Genomic DNA, 14258 nt, shown 5'->3' on the forward strand with positions numbered 1-14258 from the left:
TCCACAAAAACATAAAACTATTCATGTTGCTCATAACTAAAATATCTTATATGGTTACAATCATTGTAGTAGAAAGGATGTATTGTACCTATTCATTTGATGATTACCTTGATACATTGAAGTTAGAAAGATTTATCTCATTGGAACATTCATTTATTTTTTTCAACGCATATAACATCTTTTCTTTTACTGTAGAGTCATTTCACAACTCTAATAATACATGAATTCTATTTTTCTAGGAAGTATAAATATATGTCATAAAGCATTATGAAGAATTGAAACCTATTAAGGAACTTTTACATAAACACACACTTGAATTCATCAATTAGTGCCACGATCAAGGTTATAATTCAATCCCACTCACCGGTTTCCTCCATCTTCCTTGATTAGCTTTATAATGAATATGGTAAATAATTTTTGTTTGTATGAGTCCATGACAATCCAAGGATTCTAATTTCCAAATGGTGCCTGTTGTGTATCATTGCTTTTTTAGAAAGTATAATATCCACCCCATTTTTATGGTTATAATTCTTATTATATTTCAAATAAATTCTTGTCATATGTTTTGGAAAATATATTGTGTTAGATCCCTTGGTACTAAAAGTTCATCGTTGCTCAAAGGTTGTAAACCATACATTAACTAAGTTTAGATAGTCCTGCTAGAATAAATTGAAATCTCTAAATTATGACTAATGGATGATTTAACCATTTGTGCTTTATCATCATGTTCTTCGTTATTCAAAGTTTGGTCCTAAAAATAGCGTATGTATTTCATAGATGGAATTTTTTTATGAAATCATGATAAAACAATTTCAAGTATCATTAACAGGCATAAATTTAGTGTAGGTTTCAGAATTTTGATACTTATTATGGTTATAGTAGCTGCTGTTCATCTAGACATAATTTTTTATATATACACAAATTAAATTATTGTTGCCCCATTTATGGTCAAGTTTTAGGAAATTGAAAGAGTGTGGTTTCTTTCAATCATGAATCCCTTAGTATGTCTATTAGTGTATAAGCAAAGTCCTTGCCTTTGCTACTAGTACACACATGTAATAGTGAAATATACAAGCAACCATAAGCTGCAATAAGCTTATTTGACAATCTAAAATTTCCTACATCATAAAGTCATCATATAGTAACAATAATACGATCATCATATTGTTAAAGAAACATGTGAAGAATAACAATATATAACTATAAATAATATTGACTTATACATTTGACTTGTACCCACCATACTTTTGGGTGAACTTACCATGGGTCACTAGATAATCACCCGTTTTAGCTTGCATTTTTGGATCACTATATTGTGTTGGTAACCCGTCTACTTTATATCAGTACCCTCAGATCATGATGTAATGTCAAGTGGACCTCTTACCATACGAGATACCCATGGATAACTAGGTAGTCCCACATGGAAACAATTTTCAAGATAAAAATCATAATCACCATAAAAATAGCTATGTTTACTCACCTTGACATTTCATGGTTGAAAAATTCCTAACTCCTTGTATTTATTTACTTCCAATAGCTGAGAAACTTGTGTTTTACCATCCATGGCTTTCTATTGTCAACATATACCACTTTAATTCATTAAATAGCATCAAACAAGTATGAGTTATATAAATCCACAAATCTGCTTAATATTTATTATATTTTAGTTTAATTTTAGTGTTCTTCACTTCAATTGACACAATAAAAACAAACCATCATACAAGCTCTAATTTTACTATCACCACAAGTAGATACCAAACATATCTTCTGCCACCGTCATGAATCTACATATAATTACGGAATAAACAAAATACTTTTTACCTCTTATTTGATAGCCAAACATGTAGTAATAAAATTTACTTACTAAATTTCATCATTAAGTACTCTTTCCTCATGATTGGCAAACCCTTTTCCTTTACCCTAATTCGAAGGATAGAGAATGAAGAGTGTTTACCATTTTGATCATGGATAAAAGTTATTGATAATTGTTGATGAAAGACTAATCAATGTTTCTTTCCTGTGTTCTATTCCTAAGCAATGCCCACGACTCCAAGATTGGTATCGGTTTGGACAATATCAATAGAAAATAAATGCCCAAAAGATAACAGGCTGCTTCTCTCAAGAGTCAAGACTACAAGCGATATATATAAGATTTCTGGTCATTTACCCTAGGCGTGCCAAACATATCTTCTGCCGCCGTCAGATCACGCACCTGATCATTGTCTGCTGAAACGCTGCTATCCGATTTTTATTTCTATGTTCCATCTCTGCAGTTCTCCATCGTCTTGTCGATTATAGAACGTTTTACCTTCTGTTGTTGATGATTGCTATTTTTATCGCCGGCTCTCCGTATGTTTACACCCAAGCGCCAACGAAGAGGAACAAATAAATAGCAATTATAAGTTGGAGAATCTTCTGGAAGATCAAATTAAACTCACCGGATAATCAAGGAAAGAAGGTAAATTGTCATTGATATATCTGATTATATAATCATAAGTCATTTTTGGCATTCAGATTGGTAAAGTCTAGACCTGTAGACCTAATCCAAAATTCTTTTTGTTGGCTTAAATATGTATATGCCAGTTTCAGCCGTCCAAGCAGGCTGTAACCAGCAACAAGGGGAAGGAGAAAATGATTGATTTACCAGCTAAAGGGACCGATATGTGGGAGTTGCCATTGAGATACCATAGTAAGGGGGTTACTATCGCCTCCCCACCAAGACCCGCACCTCAAGTCCATGAAAATGCCATGATTTCCAAATCTAAAGATCAATCATCTACGGATGTGAGGACAGGAATCAAAAAACGAAAGAGGAGAAATAAGCAGCAAAATATTGTTGTACTTGAACCTTCTTCTTGGAACAGGATCTGTCCACAAGATGTGGTTGACGCTGGAATGCATCTGAATCCAGCAAAAAAGAAGCATTCTGCTTGGTTCAGTTTAACTCCTTCCTGTGATCAGTGAGCTATAAAGATCCCTTTTAAATTTAATCATATAGCTAATAGTATCTTCACGATCTTATCTTTTTTATTTTCTTGTCTTTGATTCCGTAGGAACAGAAAGAACACTCTGCAACTTTTAGTGGAACCATACTTACAGATAATGTAAGTACATCGGCCTTTTCAGTATAATGTTGTTTAATGTTCATATAATTCACCAGTTCATTAGTTAATAAATTTTTGACATTGGTCATTGTAACTTGCATGTACTGATTAAAAACAAATTATTCTAGCATGGAGGGGAACTGTAATCCAGATGTGTCTATTCTCATGAAGTATATCGCATTGCAACTTAAGCATGTTCGCCAACAGGAGGTATCTTTTCTGATTCAATTAATTGCATATAAGTTCGGTTCCGTTCATCAAAGAAGTATCGTTCTTTTCTCATGATCTCCACCGAGTGGATTTTAGTTATACGTTTTTAAACATATATAATTCAGTAAATGTAAACTCCTTTTGAAGTGCCGAGGGGACAAAGTGCCTTGAAATATGCAGCTTTCAATGTATCATGCACAAATTGCTATAATGAACAATATTTCATAGGCAAAGGAAATTGTCCCCATGTAAATCTAATAACTAAAAAACATGAAACTGTTAGAGAGTTTGTTTTGCGTTTTTTATGTGTTCTTGCATAAACATTGAACCATGCGATTCTTAACTACATACAATAAGTTGATTTTTGTATGCCTAAAAAACTTCAGTTTTCGTTAGAGTTCAGTTGTCCGTTAATTGTTCTTTTTCCATGGAGATTCAGCAATATAGACTTTACTAATAGAACAAGGACGTCATAGTCTCATAGATATGTATTTGTTTTTCTTTTTCATGTTTTTGTATCACAAAAATATTTTCTGTAATGACTTATATTTTAATAATCTGAACAGGTTGGTATCTTCTTGAATGGGAAACTTCTTGCCCTGGAAATGAAGCTACTTGATGTGGTGAAGCGGTCGATGGCTATTGTTGATTCAGAGAAGAAAATAATCAAGATAGGCAGTTGTGTCGAGAACTTCTGTGTGAAGCTGACTTATGCTTGAAGAGAATAGACAATTTAAACTATGCATTTATAACAAAAATCCGACAAATGTTTGTTCCTTAATTATGCCATTTAACCGATTGACTTTTACAATTTCTTGATTAATGTTAATTGAATGAATTAATTAGCTGGTTCCATAGTGATTATTAGACTTTTAAAACTACTAATGGTTACATTGTTTTTGAGTAACCAACTAGCAATGATCTTTGAAAATAACTTACATCGGAGTTAGGCTCATTGACGAGTTCTAAATTTTTAGATATGAATTTATAAAAGGTCTTAATTTCTAAAAGTCTGAATTTTGAAGATGTGAATTTTAAAATGTTGTTTAGTTGAAACATCTGAATTGTTGTGTAGAATGATAAAATGAAAATTCCTTTATTTTTTAAGTATTATTTTTTATAAAATAGCTGACTAAAGTTATTAAATAATTATAACAAAGATTTAACACAATACAAAATCCAAATTAAACATATAATAACTTATTCATATCATATCCTAATCATAAACTTCTCTCCTAAGCATCTACTAGTAAATTCCACAGCGAGAAAGGACAAAGTCAGATAAGTACAAACATACTTTCATTTCATTTTCAATTTGGTTGTAACAAGCCAAAAATACCGCTAAAATTTCATTTTCAAAACACCCAAAAAGATACAACCAAATGTTCCAAAACCAACCACAATATAAATATTCTCAACATCAGAGTAAATCCAAATAACAATGAGGAATAAAAATCAAGGGGATGTTGCGATCACGGGGGACCCTTACCTTTGGAACCAGAAATACCTGAAATGTTTTAACCGCACAACTACAAGCATAAAGTTCAGTGAGTTCATCAAAATACCACATACGATACGTAACATCAGGTCCCACCCAAAAATTTGGCCCCACCCATCATAACGAGCCCCGCATAACATACAAACGAGCCCGTCCAACATACATGCAAGAGTCATAAAGACAACTAGCATCCTATATGGTATAGTGAGAAAACTCACCTCTCTCACAAAGTCATACAAATCCCAACTCAACCTCACGAAATAGGTGTTACAACCCACCTATCGAATCACACAAGGTCACACCTTAGTATACAATTCAAACTAACTATATGACCAAAAGTCAACAGGGTCAAAAAGTCAACGGTCAATGTTCTTAGACGATATATACATTCTATATTTCTGTATTTGATTTTATCCTTACAATGTATATCCTTTCCTTATTTACCGGAAATGTTCTCTATTTATAATTGATTTTGTATAATGAGAAGAATCAATCGAAAATACCATTCTTTATGGTATCGGAGCCTTGCCCTAGCCCTGGTCGTCGTTGCCCTCTTCTTCTCCAACATCCTTCTCATAAAACATTGTAGCACCAGGAGAATCTTCTAATTCTTACAAGAGACTATTCCACCCAGCATTCACTGTCACTAACATTAAGAATGGTGTCCCTCTCATTCTTGATCACATTGATCTGAACACTCTGCGGCCAGCAGACATCAACGAAGAAACACGGAATGGTCTTGATGCTATTGTAAAATCATGGAGTTACAACACCATATCCATTAATTTACTCAAATCGATCTTGAAACTCAGCGCAATCGCTCGTCAGCTTTGGACCCGTCTTTAGGAAATTTTCCAAGACAACAAAACTACCAGGGCTGTTTATCTCAAAGAACAGTTCAATAACACTTGCCTCTCGGCGTTCTCCAACATGTCGAATTATTGTGCTTGTCTCAAAAATCTTTCAGATTAGCTCCCCAATGTTGGAAACCCTATTTCAGAAACGAAGATGGTGCTCCAACAAGTTTCTGGCCATACAAATGGAGTTTTCGACAACATTGCCATTGTCATTCAACAATCGGACCCGCTGCTTAGCTTTAATAAAGCTCACTCTCAATTTTTACTTGAAGAAACAAGAAGGAACAAGCAAGACTCCCATCTACAACAGGTAATGATAACTCAGCGACTGGATCAGCCCATCTCCAACACACCGCTGACAACACAACATGGCACCAGATACAATGGTCATGGTCAGAGCGACGTACAACACGGAGGACGATCGTCTCGTGGAAGTCACTGTGGCGGCAGAGGACGTGGATGTGGCAGATCCATGACGCCCTAATTTCTATTTTTTCCCAGTTGGTACCCTCAATATCGATGGACTACCTCGCCTTGCCCATATCCCATAGCAACTCCTCAAGCCGGTATCATGGGTCCTCAAACCAACTCTTGTCCGACATCTTCTTCACAGCCAACTCAGTTTGGAGGAAATCAGGCACACCTCAGTACTGATCAGGAATCGACTTACAGTATGTAACGCCCCATTTTAAGAGTAATTATTTATGGACCACCGAGATCATGAGTAAGGGAGTTTCGGACTTTTTTGGGCAATGGGTTTTATTCGAGAAGGTTTCGGGACGAGGTGTGTTGCTAGAAGCGTAGGGATTCTCGCCTCCTTTTCGTGGATATAAAGTTCGTTGGAAACGGACTTATAATAAAGGAGTTAGGACACTTTGAAGATAGTGTCAATAATGGTCCCTAAAGGAAATATTGGCCAAAGGGGTTCTAGGCATGCATGGAGTGCATGCGTGTGATTGCCTGGGTACGCCCAGCATAAGCTAGGTTACGCCCAGCGTAGATTGGTTAAGTGAACGTGGGTGTTGGGGGTGTACGCCCATCGTACGTCCAATGTCCAGAAACCCTAATTTTAGGGCCAACCACTATATAAGGAACATTATGGTTCCAACCCTAGCCTACATATCTACCCTCTTACCCTCGGAAAACCCTAAGTAGACGTTGTTCTTCCATTGTTGGGTATATTTGACCTTGGGGAGCTTGTTTTGGCAAAGGAGAGCCTTGAAGAAGAAAGAAGAAGTTGTTAAGGAAGGAGTTGGGTGGCTGGAGCTCGTAGATCTGGGAAGACATCATCTTCTGGAGCCCTTTTGAGGTATAAAGTCTCTTTCTTGACATCTATTTTGTGTAGATCTAGGTGTTATGAAGTTTTGACACCATTTCTTGTCCCAAAAACCCCAAAGTGATGCATGATGTGAGTTGGCTGAGATTAGTTGTCCTTTCAGACCTTAGAAGAGGTCTTGAGTGAGAAAAATGAGGTCCCAATGGCTTTGGTTGTCTCACGAGTGATGTAGGTAGGTCTTAATGGATTAAGACCTTGAGTTAAGAGCTTTATGGACGTCCCAAGTAATAAAGTTTGAGACTTTATGAATCCTAGGCATGTTTGGTCAATGGATCTGAAGTTTGGGCTTAAGAGCTTAAGCCATTAAGACCTTATGAGGAGTTTTAGATCAGCACGCGTACGTCCCGCGTAAATTGATGTATGCCCAGCATAGTGGGTCAGTGTCCCCTTTCCAGTCCGCGAGAATCGAAGTACGCCTAGTGTACTCCCTTTGTTGGGTTTTCGATTTTGGGCCTTAGGTGATTGGGCTGTTTATGGGCTAGTGGGGCTTGGGCCGTGACTGAATATTATGGATGGAGTAATTTGGACCCAATAATTATTATGGACCTTGGATCTAGGCCCGTTTGGAAAGGTGGCCCCAATTTAGTAAATTGGGCCAATATTGGGCTTTACAAGAGGATTTTGTTTTGGGTCTTGGCCTAATAAGAGGATAATGGACTTAAGGAGTGTTGTGAACACTTGGCCTAGAAAGTCATGATGGATTCTTATGTGATGATTTTGCATGTGATAGTTGGGATTCTCGGTGAATCAGCAGTCAGAGATTTGCAGGATTTCGGTAGTTGTAAGGTGAGTTTTCCTCACTGTACTCAAGGGTCTAAGGCACCAAGGCCGGCCTTTTGAATTGTTGTTAGAGCTTGTTATGTTATGTGATGATATGCTTGCTAGTATCCTGGTAGATAGGATAGTGATATGATGATATGCTTTGTTAGCTTAGTATCCTAGAGAAATGGATAGTTGTATGATGGCTAGTTCTGTTGGATCAGCACCCTGGTAGTTGGCTAGTGATTATTTATAGACCGGTAGTTGGTCTAGCCTTATGTATGCTGGTAGGAGGTTACCTACGGGTTATGTATGTTGAGCAGTAGTAGGGGTATTCCATCCCGGTAGGATGATAGGGCCCTAGTGTGTTGGTTCTGTAGAGTATTATGTGGTTGCCTGTTATGTGTACCTGTCTGCTAGTGTAGATTGGCATTCCAACCCGATGGTTGTGGGCCAGGAGTATTACATCCAGGTAGGATGATTGGACTCGTAGTAGTTTGGCATTCCAACCCGATGGTTGAAGGGCCTGGGGTATTCCATCCCGAGGGATGATTGGACCCATAGTAGTAGTAGTTACAATATGTATAGGAGGTGGGGAATTCTAACCCGATGGTTGTGGGCCAGGCGTATTCCATCCCGGTAGGATGACTGGACTCATAGTAGTTTGGCATTCCAACCCGATGGTTGAGGGGCCTGGGGTATTCCATCTTGAGGGATGATTGGACCCATAGTAATTATTGTTGTACGTATAGGGGTTTGGGCATTCCAACCCCATGGTTGTGGGCCGAGAGTATTCGATCCCGGTAGGATGATTGGGCTTGTAGTATGTAGGCATTCCAACCCGATGGTTGAGGGCCAGGGGTATTCCAACCGGAAGGTTGATTGGACCCGTAGTATGTTGTTCTTTGCTGTATGCGTATGTTTATGTGTGTATGGGTACTTTGGGGGAACTCACTAAGCTTTCGGGCTTACAGTTGTTGTTTATTTTTTCTGGTGCTTCAGGAAATCGTGGCAAGGTGAAGGCGTGATCGTACCGCTCCTCATGCTTTTATGATTTATGTGATATGGTTCTGGGGGAATACTTTGATGTTTAAACTATTTTGAAAAAAAGATGTATGATCGTAATGGTTTTGAATGAAATAAAATGTTTTAATTTGGTTGAAATCTTTGGTCGTTACAAGTTGATATGAGAGCCTTGGTTTGAGTGAATTGGAGGAACATTCATGTGAATCCAGTCTCAAATCAAGTAGAGGTTTTCAAAATAAGTAAAGGAGGACGCAAAGGGCACAATCAGTCGTAGCCAGTAAGTTACCCCAAAATACCATACAAGTTATTTGTTTTGAGATATGTTAGAACATCATGCTAGTACTAGGCTAGGGATCTTCAGGAATTGCATGATATGATTGCCTGATTTATGATGCCTACTATCCTAGGGTTCCTTGATATGAGTTATTCGGTATTCCTATATGGGTGAGGATTGAGTGCTTGTTATGTATGTTGTACTTAGGGCGTTGTGGTGATACTTGAGACAACTATGGGTAGGTGTGGAAGGTAGTATGGGCCCGTACTACTGAAAGCACAGGACCCATACGTGTGTCAAGGAAGTCACAACCCCTAGGTTGTTAGTTAGAGGTTAGTTATCGGCGGTTATGCGAGGTATCTGAGATTATTATGGTTCATTTCAGCATGGCGGATGCGAGACGCTTCGAGTCAGGATCCGGTTCGGGATCGGGATCAGCAGAGGGTGGTCAGGATGGATCAGCACCACCCGAGGTTATTGGTCAGATGAGTATGGAGGAGTTGGATGCTCGGGGCGAAGGATTGGTGGAGGTTGACCACGAGATCTTATTCTGATGCGCAGCGGGCTGCAGTTTCGTGGGATCAGTTCCGGGAAATGTTCAGTACTCGTTAGGTTCCACAGGTTGAGAGAGAGATAGAGAGAGAGGTTAGCTCAGGAGTTCCTGGAATTGAAGAAGGGTTCAGAGTCGGTGACGGAGATCACCAGGATGTTCACTAAGAGGGCGATGTTTTGCCCGAAGTTTGCTTCGGAGTAGGCTCAGATGTCTCGATATCTGAGTATGCTCAAGAGGGACATCAGACAGTTTGCATCCAATCATAGGTGTAGTACCTTGTTGGAGTTGCAGGAGGCCGCTAGGCGGCGCGAGTTAGAGATTGAGATCCAGTTAAGAGAGTAGAGGTAGGCCCCGGTGCAGTCGCAGCCTGCACCGAAGCGGATGAGGCCGTTGATTATCGACAGGGAGGTCAGAGGAGTCGCACTTGCGGGAAGTGCGGCAAGGTGCACGAGGGTAGTTGTCGTTCTTCTTTGGGGTGCCACAAGTGTGGCAAGGAGGGCGACATAGCCAGGGATTGCAGGCAACAGGCTCCAGCTGCCGAAGTTCGACTTTGTTATCATTGTGATCAGGTGGGCCATATGAAGGCCCAATGTCCTCTGCTAGCTTCTAGGTCAGTGCAGGCCCCAACAGCAGCCACTTTGAGACTTACCGACAGAGGTCAAGGTCAAGCAGAGCCTCTGAAGGCTCCATGGCGTGCTTATCAGCTTGTGACCGAGGAGATCAGATCTGAGCCAAAGGTATCAGTCGGTATGTTTTCTGCCTTACCTTGTTTATGCTGTGGTTATGAGATGTTGTTCTTGCATGAGATGTTTTAGTATTGTATGTGTTAAAGGAGAGCGAGTATTAAGGGTTTTTAGAGGGTTATCATCCAGTGTGGAATTCATGAGGAAGGAAGGTTATGGTTCGAGAACTCGGAAACTTTTAGCAGGAACTTAGGTTCCTTGAAGTTCGGCGTATTAGTGGGTTCGATTGAACAGCGTGTTAGCTTTGCCGCCAGTATATGGTGGTTAGTTCCCTATGTGGGGGAGAATTGGAAATTCTCGGAGGAGCCGCTGGTTGTAGAAGGTTGTCCGGCACAGCTTGAACGTCGGTCATTGGGACGGTGCGATGAGGCGGTTCGGTTATAGTAAGGGCTTGCATGTGTCGAGGAAATGTGACAGGCTATGTATGGATTGTTGGTTATATGATCAGTCTCTGAGTATGTATACATGTTATGAGATAGCGGTAGGCATCGCTAAGGGGTGAGGTATAGCGAGGATCTGTCGTTGGGACAATGTTGGATGATGCGTAAGCATGTTTTCAGTCTCCTTGGAAGAGGAGGGGGATAGTGGCTCCAGATTGGTGGTTTGGATAGACGAAAGTAAGATAGCAGGTTAACAGACTCGGGAGCAGTCTGGATCGGTGATGAGGACTATGTAGAGATATTGCAGTCGGAGGTCAAGGACCTAGGGATCATGTTAGGGAAGTATGAGTGGGTTACACTCAGGTGTGGTGAACCGGAGGGTTCGAGGGTGACGCAAGGACAAGGTCCTTGGTTCCGAGTATGGTTATGGGTTTGAGTTATGTATGTGGAGGCATTCCAATTTGGGGTATTCCATCATGAGGATGACTGGACCCTATGATTGATTGGACCTGATGTGTTTGGTACTCCAACCCGAGGGTTGATTGGGCCAAACATGTGTAGGGATACGAGGGTATTCCATCCTAGGGATGAGCGGACCCGTCGTAGGCATGCCTGGTATTCCAGCCCGAGGTTGATTGGGCCAGGCGTAAGTGTTGGTTTTGGTGAGAGTATAGATGAATGTACGTTTGAGTATGAGTTAAGAGAGAGCAAGTGTGGCCGATAGCAGAGTATGACTCGTGGTCTTGTCTTTAGGTTGGGAATTCAGGTTCCCACGGTGGCGTAGTCTCTTTTTATAGCAATGGGAAGAGGTCAGGGGATGGTTAGTTTGGACGGCCTGTCTTGTAGACGGATCCAATCTAACTTTCCAAGTTCAGGGCTTTTCAAATAGATAGGTATTTAAGTCCGCATGAGAAGGAGTAGGTATCTCTTCGAGATGGAGTTCCAGTGGGGTTAGCCTCCCTCGGTGGTCGTCATGCCTTAGGGGCGTGAATGTGCCTTTCAGGATTTTGGGTATCCAGAGTTGGCAATTGGCGATTTCGAGGGCGAAATCATATTTAAGTGGGGGAGAATTGTAACGCCCCGTTTTAAGAGTAATTATTTATGGACCCTCGAGATCATGAGCAAGGGCGTTTCGGTCTTTTATGGGCAATGGGTTTTATTTGAGAAGGTTTCAGGACGGGGTGTGTTGCTAGAAGCGTAGGGCTTCTCACCACCTTTTCGTGGATATAAAGTCCGTCGGAAAACGGACTTAGAATAAAGGAGTTATGACACTTTGAAGATAGTGTCAATAATGGTCCCTAAAGGAAATATTTGCCAAAGGCGTCCTAGGCTTGCATGGAGTGCATGCGTGCGATTGGCTGGGTACGCCCAGCGGAAGCTAGGTTACGCCCAACTTAGATTGGTTAAATGAACACAAGTGTTGGGGGCGTACGCCAAGCGTACAGGATGTACGCCCATCATACGTCCAGTGTCCAGAAACCCGAATTTAGGGTCAGCCACTATATAAGGAACATTATGGTTCCAACCCTAGCCTCTATATCTGCCCTCTTACCCTCAGAAACCCTAAGTAGCCATTCGTCTTCCATTGTTAGGGATATTTGACCTTGGGGAGCTTGGTTTGGCAAAGGAGAGCCTTGAAGAAGAAAGAAGTTGTCAAGGAAAGAGTTGGGTGGCTGGAGCTCGTAGATCCAAGAAGACATCATCTTTTGGAGCCCTTTTGAGGTATAAAGTCTCTTGCTTGACATCTATTTTGTGTAGATCTAGGTGTTATGAAGTTTTGACACCATTTCTTGTCCCAAAAACCCCAAAGTGATGCATGATGCGAGTTGGCTGAGATTAGCTATCCTTTCAGACCTTAGAAGAGGTCTTGAGTGAGAAAAATGAGGTCCCAATGGCTTTGGTTGTCTCACGAGTGATGTAGGTAGGTCTTAATGGATTAAGACCTTGAGTTAAGAGCTTTATGGACGTCCCAATTAATAAATTTTGAGACTTTATGAATCCTAGGCATGTTTGGTCGATGGATCTGATGTTTGGGCTTAAGAGCTTAAGCCATTAAGACCTTATGAGGAGTTTTAGATCAGCACGTGTACGCCCCGCGTAAATTGATGTATGCCCAGCATAGTGGGTATGTGTCCCGTTTCCAGTCCGCAAGAATCGAAGTACGCCCAGCGTACTCCCTCTGTTGGGTTTTCGATTTTGGGCCTTAAGTGATTGGGCTGTTTATGGGCTAGTGGGGCTTGGGTCATGACTGAATATTATGGATGGAGTAATTTTGACCCAATAATTATTATGGACCTTTGATCTAGGTCCGTTTGGAAAGGTGGGCCCAATTTAGTAAATTGGGCCAATATTAGGCTTTACAAGAGGATTTTGTTTTGGGTCTTGGCCCAATAAGAGGATAATGGACTTAAGGACTGTTGTGGACACTTGACCTAGAGGAGTGTTGTGTGTATGGGTACTTTGGGGGAACTCACTAAGCTTTCGGGCTTACAGTTGTTGTTTATTTTTTCAGGTGCTTTAGGAGATCGTGGCAAGGCGAAGGCGTGATCGTACCACTCCTCATTCTTTTATTATTTCTATGATATGGTTTTGGGGGAATACTCTGATATTTAAACTATTTTGAAAACAAGATGTATGATCGTAATGGTTTTGAATGAAATACATTTTTTTAATTTGGTTGAAATTTTTGGTTGTTACACAGTAACCCCATGACACCAATAAAACTTGATGCTGCCTTTCACACCATGCAGATGCAACCTCCAGATAATTTATGGTATATAAATATGGCTCTACATCCCACCTGACTAGTGACGCTGGTGTATTTTCTGGTTTCTCTCATTTTCATAATGAAAATTATATTCTTGTCGGTAATGGTGCTCGAGTTCCAATTCTTGGTCAAGGAAATTTCATCACCTCTTTCTCTAATGTTCCACTCCAGCTTACAAAGTTTTTCATGTGCCGAATATCATCAAAAATCTTATTTCTGTGAGAAAATTTACTCAGGACAATAATACTTCGGTATAATTTGACCCCTTCGGTTTTATTGTGAAGGATCTCAACACGAAGAACGTTATAACCAGATATGACAACTATGGCGAGCATTATCCTGTCACTTCCACAAATCCCATCAAGCATTACCCATTTGCGTTTATCTCCTAAACCACCTGGCCCAACCGTCTCGGTCACCCTGTCGTTTTGATTTTTGATTCTGTTACTAGTTCTTTTCTACCTTCTAGCAATAATAATAACAGTTCATGTAATGCTTGTTCTTTAGGAAGACATTGTCGATTACCTTTTTATGATTCATTTTCCATTACTTATTCTCCATTCGATATTATTCACAATGACATTTTGACATCACCTTTACCCTGGAAACTTGGCCATAAATACTACCTAGTCCTTCTTGATGATTTTCACAGTACTTATGGACTTTACCACTCAAAGCCAGGTCCAAAAAATTTCAAACACTTCTTTACTTTCACAAATATATTCAAACACATTTCATAAGAAAAATCAAA

The 14258-nt window shown here is 40.2% G+C and overlaps 1 long non-coding RNA gene across 1 annotated transcript; it reads left to right on the forward strand.

The window, feature by feature from the left end:
- Positions 1 to 2376: 2376 nt before the first annotated feature.
- LOC111897634 (uncharacterized) lies at positions 2377 to 4095 on the forward strand. The gene is made up of 5 exons (XR_006191859.2): positions 2377 to 2458; positions 2584 to 2960; positions 3054 to 3104; positions 3233 to 3314; positions 3881 to 4095. It is a non-coding gene; the product is annotated as an uncharacterized LOC111897634 (long non-coding RNA).
- Positions 4096 to 14258: the final 10163 nt, after the last annotated feature.

Source organism: Lactuca sativa, chromosome 5 (genome assembly GCF_002870075.4).
Source record: "Lactuca sativa cultivar Salinas chromosome 5, Lsat_Salinas_v11, whole genome shotgun sequence".
NCBI lineage: Eukaryota > Viridiplantae > Streptophyta > Magnoliopsida > Asterales > Asteraceae > Lactuca > Lactuca sativa.